At 38.2% G+C, this 13,997-nt stretch overlaps 1 protein-coding gene across 4 annotated transcripts in view; it reads right to left on the reverse strand.

Moving 5' to 3' along the window:
• Window positions 1-13,997, reverse strand: part of RAD54B (RAD54 homolog B) — a 63,444-nt gene that overhangs the window by 24,683 nt on the left and 24,764 nt on the right. The gene's annotated exons all lie outside the window — the stretch shown is intronic.

Here is a 13,997-nt window from a genome sequence, read left to right on the forward strand (position 1 = left end):
CCAGGAATCAGATCTGGAGCTGAAGCCATCTGTACTAAGTAGCAGAATAACCATAACTGTAATAACACAAAATGTAATTTCAACTTCTTTCCTTGCACCCCTCAAAAATAACCAATTGCACAAATCTTGAAGCAGACCATCTCTTGAGAATGCACCAACTCAAACACTGTTAGGCTTAGATTGATTTAGATTTGTCAGCAGTTCCCCAGTTATAAGTGCCATGGATGTAAATATTAACAGGCAATATTTAGGTTAGTAAGGTTAAGAAATGACAACAGAACAGACAGCAATCTGAGACAAGTAATGGTAGAGAAGTCACCAGCATTACCTAAAGGAATATCTGTAGCATTCCTTTTCAGCACATGCACAGTTTCAAAAGGAGAATCAGACTAATTTTCATTAAAATACCCTTGCATGCTGGTTAAAAGCTTAAATAGGTTTGCTCCTTTGATTCCATCTGGGATTCAACACTATACAAATCTGTTACAAAAAAGCACTTATGCCACAGACTAACTTTTCCAAAATTTGCAAGTGTGCTGGTATTTAAAGGAGAAGCAGCAAGAGGAAATTCTTGCTCACAGTAACAGTCTGACAAAGAAGCAGCTTTACCACTTCTACATCAAGTCTACATATTCCTAAAACTGCAAAATACTCCTAAGTTACACACCTAAAATGAGTTCAATTTTTCAGACTAATGTTTACTAAAAAGGTATTATCTAAATGAAAAATGCTGTATTTATCTAGTTGAATTTTCTTTCCAAAACCCCCAGAAGTTGTATTGTCTGTACAGAACTCTATGCTGATGCCTAAAGCAGACAGGATTTTCCATACGTGGATGTTTCTTCAGTGCATTAGCCAACATCTGTAGTTTCGTGCAGCAGATGTGTCCCCATCCCCAAGGAATAACAGAGCAGCTACTAAACACTGGCATTTCACAGAAGGATAAGAATATGGAACTCAGTAACCCTTTTTGAAATGTAGGGAATTCTTTGTAGATGAATCTTGGTAAATGAACCAGACAGCAACAAAAAATCCTTGCAGCTCTGTGAAAGAGTTAAAAGGCTCTATTGGATCTTCAGTATTCACAACTGGTAAGATTTAGAGAAGTAAAAGAGAGAGGGGGGAAGAGAGGAAACCTGTACCTTGCAAAAGATTAATTTTATTCTATATTGAGCTTCTAATTGTAAATTGATTCAACAGATAAATACAAGATGGTTTTCTTTTTGTTTTCCAAAGTGATTCTCTTAGTTCAATCAACAACTACTTTCCTTATATTAAGATTTTTAACTATTACTGCAAGAATTGGAGATTTCACTGCAGGATTTTCTTCTTCTCTCTTGAAGGATGGCATCCATAAACAAATGACCACCTCTTTGTCTCCCTCACTGACCTCCCACATGAGTTTGGTGACCCCTGAGATCCGTGTTATGCTCATTGCTCTTTTACTCAGGGCATCCTGGATGGTATTATCTGAATCGCCAGCAGCTTAACTTTCAAGTCAATAACAAGTGTTCAAACTTTTCTTATCCCTGCTTCATTTAAAATAATTAGAAAATAAATAATTTAGAAACAAACCTGGAAATTGACAGTCTTTTGTTATAGTGACTTTTGCTGAGAAATATTTCCAAAGCATGCTTTCCCCAGTAAGAAGCAAACTGGGCACCAATATTCCATGCAATACTACCATGCTCCTATGGGGAAAATGAAAAATTATAGCCTCTGCAATGTTCAGATTTCTTCCCTCAATTTGTCTTCTGAATTACCATAACTTCTGTTTACAGAAATATTCAATAACAATTTGTTTCTATGCCACATAAATTATCTTGCTTTTACCAATAACTACAGTGTACTTTCAGATAAAAGTGTGAGGTTGGTTTTTTTTTTATTAAACATTTTTATGTAAAAATAATTACATCCTCTCAAAATTATCTTTCACATAATTTCCTTGCATAGAAAACCTAAACCTGTTCCCCAACAATGCTGATTAGGTACTTGCATTCAACCTTCTTTTTATCTTATCAGATTTGTTTGTATTCAGCTTCACACCTATTTAACTTTAAAGATTATTCCAGTGCAATAGCAGAATATTCAAATTCAATAAATACAATGTCATGAGCTTTTCAGGAACTGAAATGGGAATGGTATGATATGCACAGGAACTAAGTTCAGTGTTTGATATAGGGGTACAGTGAGCAGTGGATTCAAGAGAATCGCCTTGCTGCTCAGAGACCATAAGACAGTATGTGAAATAGAACTGGATTTGCTGACACCCTGGAAGACAAACTGCAATTGTACCTTCTGGGCTCTGCTGTTAATCAGTTCAGAGTGAAAATAATAAGTAACAGCAACCATGCATACCCTGTGGTATGAGAAACATCAGGAAATCATGCCCACTCATTTCTCTCCCAAGCAGCCAAAAGCCCAGCCTGGCAGGGAGGTTTGCTTAACCATGAAGAAACAGTAGCAAGAGGCACGGCTTTCCTCCCAAAGGAAGGGCTTGGGAACTTTAAAGACATGGCTAACAAGGCTTGGAAAAGCTTCCACAAATAAAGCTTTCTCTCTGTGGTTGAGAAAACAAGGGCTTAGGTTTCAAGATATAAACCATAGCCTCGCTGATATGAGGAAAAGTTTCAGCAGCCTCAGGAAGGTGATGATTTACAGAAATCGGGACGGGATCCAGGAGAGGGGACGGGAGCATTCCAATGGCAAACCAGTTTAACCAGTTTCTGATGAGCAGGATTTAGAGAAAATGCATCGATTAAGTGCATTAGGTTACTCCCAATGCAGCAAGAAAGCAGCTGCTCTATGAAAGACTACCCAAGGCCACTCCAGCGTTCATCTCCAGGGCGCTGCGGCTGCAGCGCCGTAAGCGCGCGCGTTGCGAGGGGCACGCTCCGGTGAGCCAGGCACTGGCACCTTGGCCTGGGTGTGGTTCAATGGATGGCATGGATGGCTTAACCCCATCCAACTGCAGGCTGCTGCCACAGCCCATGAGCTCACCTCTCCTTCCCTCTCCTGCTCTGCTTCTCATCCAGCAGCTGCAGGAAAGCCAGCCCCATGAATGCCATCACCACCTACAGCCAGTATAGGGAAGGGGTATGTGCAGCTTGGACCAAGGAGACTGGGAGGCTGCCCATCTTTCTGTAGCAGCTACTGTTAGGTTGGGGTGATTTTTAAACCATGGCTCCTGTGTTACCCATCGCCTTCACACCTGAACTTCCACGACATAAGCATGTATGAAATGACAGGCAAGTTTTCCCTCAACTGCTCTGAATCTTGTCAATAAAAACTACTGTCACAATGCAAAAATCACAGCTTAGAGAGGACAACTTTGATTCGAGTTGCACTCTATAGCACTAAGGAATAATCAAGAAGTAGAGGAAGGCAAATCAAAAAATGTGAACTGCAGTAAAAGGAGACTGAAGCTTTGAATGAATCACAGCCCAAACCCAAAGCCAGAGCTCTGCTGTAGCCTCTGCAGTGACTCTGCCCAGGTGCCATCAGTCTGCTCCATGGAGCCTGTACCATCTCCTTCTTCTGAGCAGAGGAAGTAATGGAAAAGTTCCTTAATTCATTTGTAACATTTTGAGAACAGACATTTACATAGCAGCTAAATGTCTAGTTGCATATGGAAGATCTATATGTCACACACTCCTAAGATATCCCAGGAATATTTAAAGCAATATGAGTCAGATAGCATTATCTTTCACTTGCAAAGCTATTTCAGTCTAATAATAAACTTAATACTATGTTAACATGTAAATGTATATCACTGTGACTCCAAGATGGAAAAAAAAAATTTAATAACTCTTCCCAATGCACTTCTGTGAGACCTCAGGAGGAGTGCAAACAGTAAGATTCAAGCTGCCTTGCCCTAAACCTACGGGAATTAATGACAGTTGGGATTACATTTCAGTGATTTGACTATAAACCAGTGCTTTGTACCTCTCTTTTGAAGACAAAATGTATTTGTAATTAATTTCTCATGTATGAGCATAGATAACAAACTCACCTAAAGACTGATATTTCAAGCAGGAATATTTTATTTGGAAAACACATCATTGTTCTAAATGCAAAATTATTTTAAAATAAAAGGTCAAAAAAAATTTAGGATTTTTAAACTTCTGTTTCAATGTCTCTTAATAATATGAAATGCCAATCAAACTAGCCTCTAGATTCCTGATCATGCAATACTATGAGGATTTCCTTCAGTAGATTTGATTTTACAAAGCTAATAACTTTGCCAGGCCTCCAGGAGTCCACAGTACATCTTCTATGCTAGCTGTCTCAGTTTAAGCACTCATATTCACACACATGCACAATGTTCATAGAAACTGGCAGTGAAAGAAAAATCACTGTTTATAAGAAAAAAAATCACAGATTAATCCAGTCTTAGCCACAATGAACTCTTATTTCTTGTAGAAGATCTACTAACTCAATACTCTGGCAAAGAATCTAAAAATCTGTGGAGGAGATAACACGTTTTTGGTTTGTTTTTTTTGCTAAGCTAAAACTTTTTCCATTTCTGAAAGCTAAAAGCTCTTAAAAAATGCAGTTTGTATAGTATCTACAGCTTAATTTCTTGAGAATTACACACTGGACATGCTCTAACTGAGACTGAGAACAGCTTTCACTGCTCAGATCAAAACTGAGTTTCTTCCACAATTCCAGCAGGGAAATTTTCCACAGCCCTCTCCTTCAGACTATGTTCCTCTCTCCTGGCACCAAACAGGTTAGGATGGCAGAAGGGACATGGACCAGCTATAAGAGAAAGCAATTTTGGAGATGAAGCCTGAAAACAAGAAAGACTATTGCTGGAAAGGAAGGCTGAGGTTGAACCAGTGGAAAATTGGCAACTGGGTAAAAGACTGGAAGTCTGAGCTGGAAGCAGAGCATGCAGGGAAAGGTTAGAAACCAGACAGGGAATAAAAGAGCAAGAAGTCAACAGGGTATGTTAGGAAGATGGTTAGGGAGAACCACTCAGGCAGACTGGGATTGGGGTCCAGTCAAGGACCAGACAGAGAGTTGGAATTTTCTGAGTAGGAGGCGGTGCAAAAAAAACCCAACACCTTACTGCCTCTCATCACTGACCCTCAAAATGCAAGATTCCATATGAAAATGTGAAAACACTGGAAACAGCTGGAAAACACTGAGGGAAACCACAGGACAACTTGGGAGGAAAAAAATGAGAACAAGACCTGATTAGGCAATGGGAATGACAGGGAAATAGCAATGAGAGGGAAAATAAGAGTGAAAAATGACAACAGAAGAAACCAACTAAAGACAACATGGTATTGTCACATAAAAAATGGCAAGCAGTTGAGCAGGGAAGGGCACTGACTGCACAAAGACATGAAGGGCACTCACATAAACACAACATCCTGGTATACAGGGCAGACTTGGGTTTGGTACCTGCTCTACAGGTAAACAGGGCTGCAATGGAAGGCTTAGGTGCAATGTAAGAGATGGAGATAATTAAGCTCCTGAACTGGATCCATTTCATACATCATTCTCTACAAGACAAACCCAAATCAATTCTGAGTTTAGGACTAGCAGAAGACCCAGAATCAGACACATATTTCTAGTGGACAAGTCCACTTGACTTGTCCACTAGAAGATATACCACTTTGTATAGGCAAAGCAGGAGCTAGATCTTGTATCACAGTATCACCTTCGCTGAAGTCTTTTCAGTACCTTCTGCTCCTCAACATGAAAAATTTTCGGTCTTTCTATTGCTTTGCTGTCATCAAACTTGGGCAAAACTCACTGGGCAAACCACTGCATGACTTGATATTAATGGTGTACACCTAATTCAGTGATGTCTTAATGCAGTAATTTTGATTTATTACTTCAAAGGGGAAAGATAAGGTTTTCAACCCTGTATTACATAGATGAAAATACCAAATTATATGGAATAATCTGTTTAGAAATGTTAATTTGCTCCAAAACCCAAAAGATTAACAACCTTGTGGTAAGAAACTATGCTACCTACCTGCCCACCACCCTTATGACCCATCTTCATCGAGTGAATAGGTCTAAGGTTGTGAAGTCAAGCAAGGTTTGAAGATGTTAAAAATAAGGTGTTCCAGTGACCTGATCTGCCCCACTGTGCATATACACCCATGATAAAGTCTTCAGAGAAAGCATGCTGCACTACACTGCCATGGGACCTCTTGTTCATTCAGTGCAGAGAACTGAACTGCTGCAAAGGCAGGAACAGTGGCAGGAAAAAAAGCTGCTGTTGCCTCTGCCACCCATGCACTGCTTTATTGCAAATTGCAAAAGGTGTGGGATGGACAAGGCTGCAAGGACAGATAGTCAAATCTTGTGGTTAGATAAGCTGAATAATGCCATAAAGAACTGGACTTTAGTTGCATGTCTTCTGGAGTTTCTCTGTGATGTAAAGAAAGTAATTTAACCCCAACTTTGAGCAACAAACATTTGTTTGAGCACCTGACTTGTGATTCAGTCTCATTTGTATTAATAGTGAACACTCATGGGTGTAACTGGAAGTTGTGGTTGGGAAAGATTAACTGTACAGTATCCTAAAGCACTGAGACAATGCAGTCCTCCATGATTCAGTCTGCACCATCCATAAAAGTAGGGCCTTTTGGTGTTATTCTCTCTGCCTCAACTCACACTTTATCTCCTAGAAAGTGGAGGTTGCATCAAGTTTTTGTCTCACATGGATGTTGTGAAATGTAATTATATCTCATAGGCACTCAGATACCATCACAATGAGCACCAGAGTAAAAAATTTAGCTAATTAATTCAAAATAGTTTGAAAAATGTGCCGAGAACAAGGTGTAGCTCTATAACTGAACAAAGAGGTGGAAAGAAAATACTGAACAGTGACTCACTGAGTTGATGGAGTCCATTCTGTGACCTGGCAAGGAAGCCCACAGAAATACAATCCTTAATCATGTACCTAATGATGATACCCAACCGAATGTGAAAACTGGGTTCAGGTTGTGCTATTTGAGAGTTTTTGAACACTTGAGTAGTAACCTTTATTTTCAAATATATTACAATAACAGAGCTGGTACATGTACTTAATTCAAACCTGTAGGAACAATCCTCTCATCGCCATTTAATGAAACATTTACCTCTTAAGGGAATCATCTGTAGAAGAGGGAGGATGGAGAGCACATACTTTCAAAATTACAGCTCCATGGCAGAAAACTATTCTTCCTAAATCTCTCAGCTATCTAAAAATCCAACCGACTCCAGCTTTCACTGTAAAAATTTAATGAACTAAGCTGAAAGCTTCTGTCAGGTCTACAGAAATAGATGTGCAAGTCCTATTATCAAAGGAAAAAGCAGCATCATTGAGAATTCTGAAAGGCTGCAGGCATCATTCGGTGCAGTGAGCCAGATCAGCTCGGTAAAACATTGGAACCAGCAAATGCCATCCAAATCGACTGTTTACTATACTTCTTAATGTTGCCATCCACACTGAAAGTTGTTTTGATTAATTTGTCAAGTAAAGGGGTTTTTACTTCAAAAAATAAATGCAGAAGTGAGACCAAAAGCAAAATTTATTCTTGGGTTCTGTAAATATTGAAAGTTATTGCAATAAATTATAGTGTAAATGTGATATGAAAATATTCCAAATATTTAAATTAACAAAAAACCCACATTATTAAAAAATAGTTAATGGACTATTACACAATCACAGGCTAATTGCAGACTTCTCAAAATGCAGTCATTTTTGGAAGCAGTTTGCAGAGATATACATGTTCATCCTTTTGTGTTTAAACCTAAATGGAAGGTACTCAGCTAAACCCATATGTGGTACTTTGAAAATATGTGGTTTGGCATTCTCTTAAGCATTTCTAATTATTTCTGTAATTTTTTTTACAAAACTATTAGAGAACTATTTCTATACTGTACAAAATCTCTGTTTCTGAAGTGCAAAGACTTAGATCTGTAACAAAAAGCAAGCAGGCAGAAAGGGATTTATTAAGATTACATATCCTTCATATTAACATCTGTTGTAGCACATACTGAAAGTAAAAATATTTTTAAAGTCCTGTTTGTATTTGTTAATGGCCATCTTTGACTTTCCTGGATTGTAGTAAAGAGTCTTTAAAATACAAGTAATCAATAAAACTTATGCCCACTGTCATAAGCATGAAACACAACATATTCCTGTCCTAAATTATTTAAACAGCACTGTTTAAAATTTATGACATTACCCTGGGAAGAGGCACACAAAGGATGAGTCATATTTTTTAGAATTTTCATGTGTTATGCAGCAATGATTACTTGCAGAGTGGCTGACGAAATATTTGGAAAGGGGAAAAGTAATCTTTCCAAATCAAGTTACATAACTTTGATTTACATAAATGTAATCCATTCAGTAGTCCAAGCAGAAAAGTAATATTTATGGCCCAAACACAAAAACCTAGAGCTTTAGTTGTAATTCTTACCAGGAAAGCAAAATAGAACCAGGAAAATGAAAGAGGGAACAGAAGAAATTCATCACTGTGGAGATACGAGGTGTTTACTGTGCTGCCTTTGTTGGCTCTGGATGTAAGAAAAATGAATACAACTTAAATTGCATAGAAATTCCAATGCAAATTAATAAGATGACTCCATGCAGGAAGCCCAAAATTCATAATGCCTTTAACAGAGCCTACTTTATGTTAACCCTGCCTATTTTTGGTCCTGAGCTGACCACTTATATAAGGAAACGCTAGAAGACATGGAGATGTGGCAGCTTTCCATCAGCAGCCCAGCTCCACTTGCTATTCCCAAAGGACTTCCTTTGACCCTTGGTGTCACTAGAAAGCCTCTGCAGCACGTGCAGCTCTTCTTACCAACTGCCCCCATGTGTATCTCATTGGGTATATGTGTGCCTACAAACAAAAGTGCATGGGCATGCTCATGAGAAAAGGATGACATTTAGAAAAAGATTAAATCTATCTCTATTTCCTTTGAAAACAAGTTTTAGAGATGCCCACTACATCTTCAGAGCTAAAGTATCTGAAACTCTCCGAGTAGATTTAAGTCCTGCAATGCTGAAAAACATATTTAGTGCTATCTCAAAAGTTCACTTAGGAATTGTGTATTTTCAAAATGCAAGTACAGCAAACTAGCACATACAGTTACATAACAAAAACTATTCTGAAAGGAATAGATTTTATCTAGCAGAAATAGTTATAACAAACAGCAAAGGCTAAATTCCCTAAATGAACTTAGTCCAGTCCTTTTCGCACACACACTATGCAGCACTCTGAATCACAGAGCTACAACCCATATTTTCCAGGCTATTGCTGGTCTTTTTGGAAAAGAGCTGGGCCATTACCCATCCAGCTGGACAGTCCAACAGCTCTGAAATCCTTGCTGCCCTAAAAGAAGGACACATGTGCTTGAGATCCTTGTTGTCATCTGCAACCTTCTGGATGTAAACAGAGGCTTCCTCACTGAGGATGTCTGTCCCATGACTGGCAAAACTACAGACACATTTTCCTGCTTTCATTCAAGGTGTTCGCAGCTGAGAACTCCCTGATCCACCCTCAAGAGTGCAGCGTGCTTAGGCTGGAAAGCTTTACTAAGAATCAGTTGTTAGGGACTACATCCAAAGTGTAACAAACTTGTTGTAAAATGATCACCTTCTGCGTTCGTTAATGACCTACACATTAAGACAAACTTGAGTGAGGTTTTATAGGAATGGCCAAAGACCAGTCTGATGCCAAGTTTCAAGTACTTTTTCAAAAGCACAGGGAAACTGGAACACTACAAAGGAAAGATGATAAAGATTCAATATATGCTAAACAGAGTATTCTCCCTGCAATTTGTTTCGCAGGAAAGAGATGAGTCATCAACAAACACATATATAGAACACACACACTCTAGCCAGAGAGGAGGTAACAGCATAAAGTAGCTTGGTCAAACTGATAGTTAATGCTACTAAGGTCACCTAGGCATGTACAACCTACTGCCAAAGCCTCCTCACAGTGCAAAGCAGTGCAGACATTACTTGGGTGAAACCTGCAGAGTTTACAAGTCAGTTTTGTCTGGGGGTGGCTTACAGTGCAGCCCGAAACAAATGCCATATCACAATGGAGAACACAGCAACAGCAATATAACATACTGGTTTTAATCCTGTATTTCTGTTAGGTACCACACGTAAAAGCTTTGACTTTACAAAATGGTGTTCTCTATAATATCAACAAGTGGCCCATGTCAAATGCTGAGTTATGATAAATTACTTCTTCACATGACATATTCAGTGATTAACAACAAATACAACTCGACACTACTGCAAGTGGTTATATGATGTAATGCAGGACAAACAATATTATAACAATGTTGGACTAACCACAGGCAGTCCAACATCCCTTCTCCCCATCCCCAAACTAGATAAACACTTTGTCCAATTGCTTCTGCTAAATGAAAGCTAAAAATAAAAGTAAAAAAAAAAAAATCAGTCATTTATAAGCTGGTTTACTTATTTCAAGCATGTGGAAAGTTCCAAACTTTGAAAATTTACATATTTTGAGAAGTATTAGCAATACAGACAAGACTTTCAACAATATACAAACAAAGCAAACAAATGGCAACACAGAATACTGTAAACAAAATGACAGCCCCAACAAACTGGGCCCTCAAGTCAACTAAATCTGGAGGGGCAATGTAAGCCAGTGGAATTGTTTTTTCATTATATTTATGTCAAATTATGCTAATTATTGTGCCTAACTATAAATGAAAATCAAGAGCCAAAAGGGAATGGCCAGGAAACAATGACTCCTTTTCAAAAAAATATATAATTGCATGTGTAAAATACCAAAAAGAAAATCAGTAGCATTTTCCAAGTCTGCAGTTTTGTTAAAGAGCAAATAGAAATCATAAATTATGTGGAGTAACTGCTGATTAAGTATTCAATTACAATTATATTATATTCTTCTTGTGTGAGTAATACAGAGTCAAACAAGGTGTTATACTGAAGAGATATCTGGATGCATCAACAAATACAAATCATTCTGTGTAATCACTAGGATAAAACAGCGTGAAAATCCCATAGCATGGAAGAAAGGCAGGGGCAGTGGGGATGCCAATGCCTACAGATGGCTGAGCTCTCCTTGCGTTCTCTGACCCTCATCCACCTCACCACATACACAAATCAAAAGCAAGGTTTTCAACTATTTTACCACTGGACAACTGTAGGTTTTACAAGGAAGACACATTTTGTTAGTTAGCATTCAATAGAACTTCAGGAAACTGCATCTTTAGCTGGAGAAAAACTTTACCCAGACAAACTGGATGCCATTTAAGAGCAAGCACCACTACACAGAGATTGCCACCAAGGCGAGCACTTCTGGTTTTAGCAGAGATAGAACACAGAAACAGAGGTCACAGAATGACTGAAATTTAGTTCTGTATTACACAGACAGCTAACAGACATTATTTTAACTATTGTAAACAGCACTTTTTTTTTAATCTAAGACACAAGCAGTAAGATTTCTCAAATTATTTGAGACCTGGATGTTGAAAAGAGAATATTTGTTAGGAATACACACTGAGAAGCTGTATTTAACGTATTCTAATGCTAAAAGTGTTCTTTTTAGAGGCTTCTTTTTATTTTAATAGACAAAATGGAAAAGTAATCAACATCTTAGGAAAACAACATTTTATCATCTTCTTGAGTAACCATTTTATTATTTTACTATGTTAAAATTGACATGGAAGCATCCTAAAGCACTTTAAAAAAAGACATAGAAAATTTTAAAAGACAACTTAGCCAGGCAGCCTGGGTAGCACAATTTCTTGTTTCTTCCTCCCACTCAGAAACAACTATCATTTAATTGTAAGGAACTTAATGGCTTTGACTACTGGAAATCCAGTAAGCACAAGTTTGCCCAAAGAAGACAGCATGCAAGCTCAAGTTTATGTATTTTAATTGAAGGGGGGGAAATCTCAAGTCATAAAATGTGTAGAAGTATAAATTAAAGAAATAAATTACGCTAGTTAAGGGGAAAATATTAGAAAACAGGAGTATGACAAGTGCAATTAGTTACAAGCAATCTCTCCAAGTCATGGAGTGTTCTCTCTTACCATTTTTACCTGATAAGAATTCTCATCTAAGGCAAGCATTCCACAGGAATCAAAAGCTTACAGGGGGAAGCAGGAACAAAAAAAGCAATATAATTAGGTAGCAGCAATGAAATTATAAACTGATTGTTAACCAGTTACTTGGATAGATGAAATTACACAAGATGCTATCACAATTACCACAAGGTTATCATAGGTACAATTTTTTATTCTAATCCTAAACATAAATCCATTAGATGTTTGGAATTAAGTTACTCCTACAGCCTGTTTATTACAGTTATCTTAGTAGAAGGACATGAACATATGGTAGAAATTTGTCCTTGCCTAAAATTACTCTGCCTGTACTCTGTACATTATAAACATGCAGACAGGGAATGGCACTGCCAGATGTAGCAGAGGGAGTAAGAGGATAAGAATGAGGGTGAAGGAGGGAAGGGCTTCCTACCATCCCTTTCACACATGCTAGCATGGTATCACTTGCTGGAACAGTAAAAATTCATAGCATTTCATGGTCCAGAAGGACCAGCCACAGCTGTGGTGCATGTACCCAACATTAGGAATACATGGAAAAAAACCAGGAACAGGCACAGAGAAGTGAGAAGTCTGACTCAGAAAGATAACCTGATACTGCAAAGCAGATGTGGAGTGGGAAAGAAATGCAAATTCACCAACACAGAGAGGTATAAGATATAGTCAGCATCACACTGAACTGAGAGAGCAATATAATGGCACTAAAGGAGGAAACAGCTCCAAGTGTAAGGAAGGAAATAATCATCTCACTAGTAAAGAAAGGAGCAAGCTCCATGGGCACTCAAGAGATGTCTCCCCCTTTCGCAAGGTCCCCAAAAGTCACAAGAAACAAAACTCAGAACACAGCAAATGAGAAGCATGAGGTCTCTGAACTAGAGGTGCTGCTTGCAAATAAGAATAAAAGTCTTCCACTAACAAGTGACACAAAGTCCAAACAATGAAATATGGAAGAACACCGACTGTAAGGGGACAGTGCATTTTATTTCTTCACTCATTTGCAACCGTCCCCTTCCAATATCAAGATCACAAGGGAGACTTTGCTCTATGCAGAGTCCTATTTTTGCAACTACTTTGCCTGTCAGTTGAGAAAAACTATAAGCTTTCCAAGACCGAAAACTCCTCTAGTTCTAGTCCTCAAAATAAAAATGCCATGCTAGTAGCAACCCTGCAAGTCACCTCTTCATACAGCATCAAAAGACAACATTCTAAAGTCTCCAGAGCATTTTGGTGGCCAGTGTTAAGAGTACCTATAATTCAAAATCACTGCAAGACACTCAGCCATATGGGAATGATTTTATGAACTGTTAAAACCTTGCTCATTTGCGTAATATATAAAAACAGAAACTAGAAATTAATTCCTTACCACTAGAAACCAGAATTCTGATTTTCAACTAAAAGGTTAAGATCCTACATATCCAAACTACAAGACATGGGCAGATAATTTAGTGCTGTTTCCCATTTCTGAGAAGCAGAACAAATAAAATCTATATTTATTTATTAAAGCCAGCATTTTGATTCTTGTAAACTCACAGAATGAGTATCTCCTTGAAGCATTTCCAGCTACACAAAAACAGATCAATGTCCTTGAACTAAGAAACACAGCAGAAAGCCAAGGACTGTACTGGAACAAAGGCCACTTATCCAGGCATCATCATTTTCAGTACACACAAAAATTCCCAGAACACTTACAGTACTCTCTTCTCAAGAAAACAAAGTATTGAGGAACTCCAGATTGTCAACACCTGTTTTCACTGTTCTTTAGTTTTCCTCAGTTTGTAAATAAAAGAATTGCTTCCCTTTACTTTTCCTACCTGAAACTTGTGTAAAATTATCCTGGGCAGTGACAGTCAAGATTATTATATCACAAAATTTAACTACAATTCTTTAAGCTCCATTAGCTCCTCAACTGC

This window comes from Passer domesticus, chromosome 1 (genome assembly GCF_036417665.1).
Source record: "Passer domesticus isolate bPasDom1 chromosome 1, bPasDom1.hap1, whole genome shotgun sequence".
NCBI classification, from domain to species: domain Eukaryota; kingdom Metazoa; phylum Chordata; class Aves; order Passeriformes; family Passeridae; genus Passer; species Passer domesticus.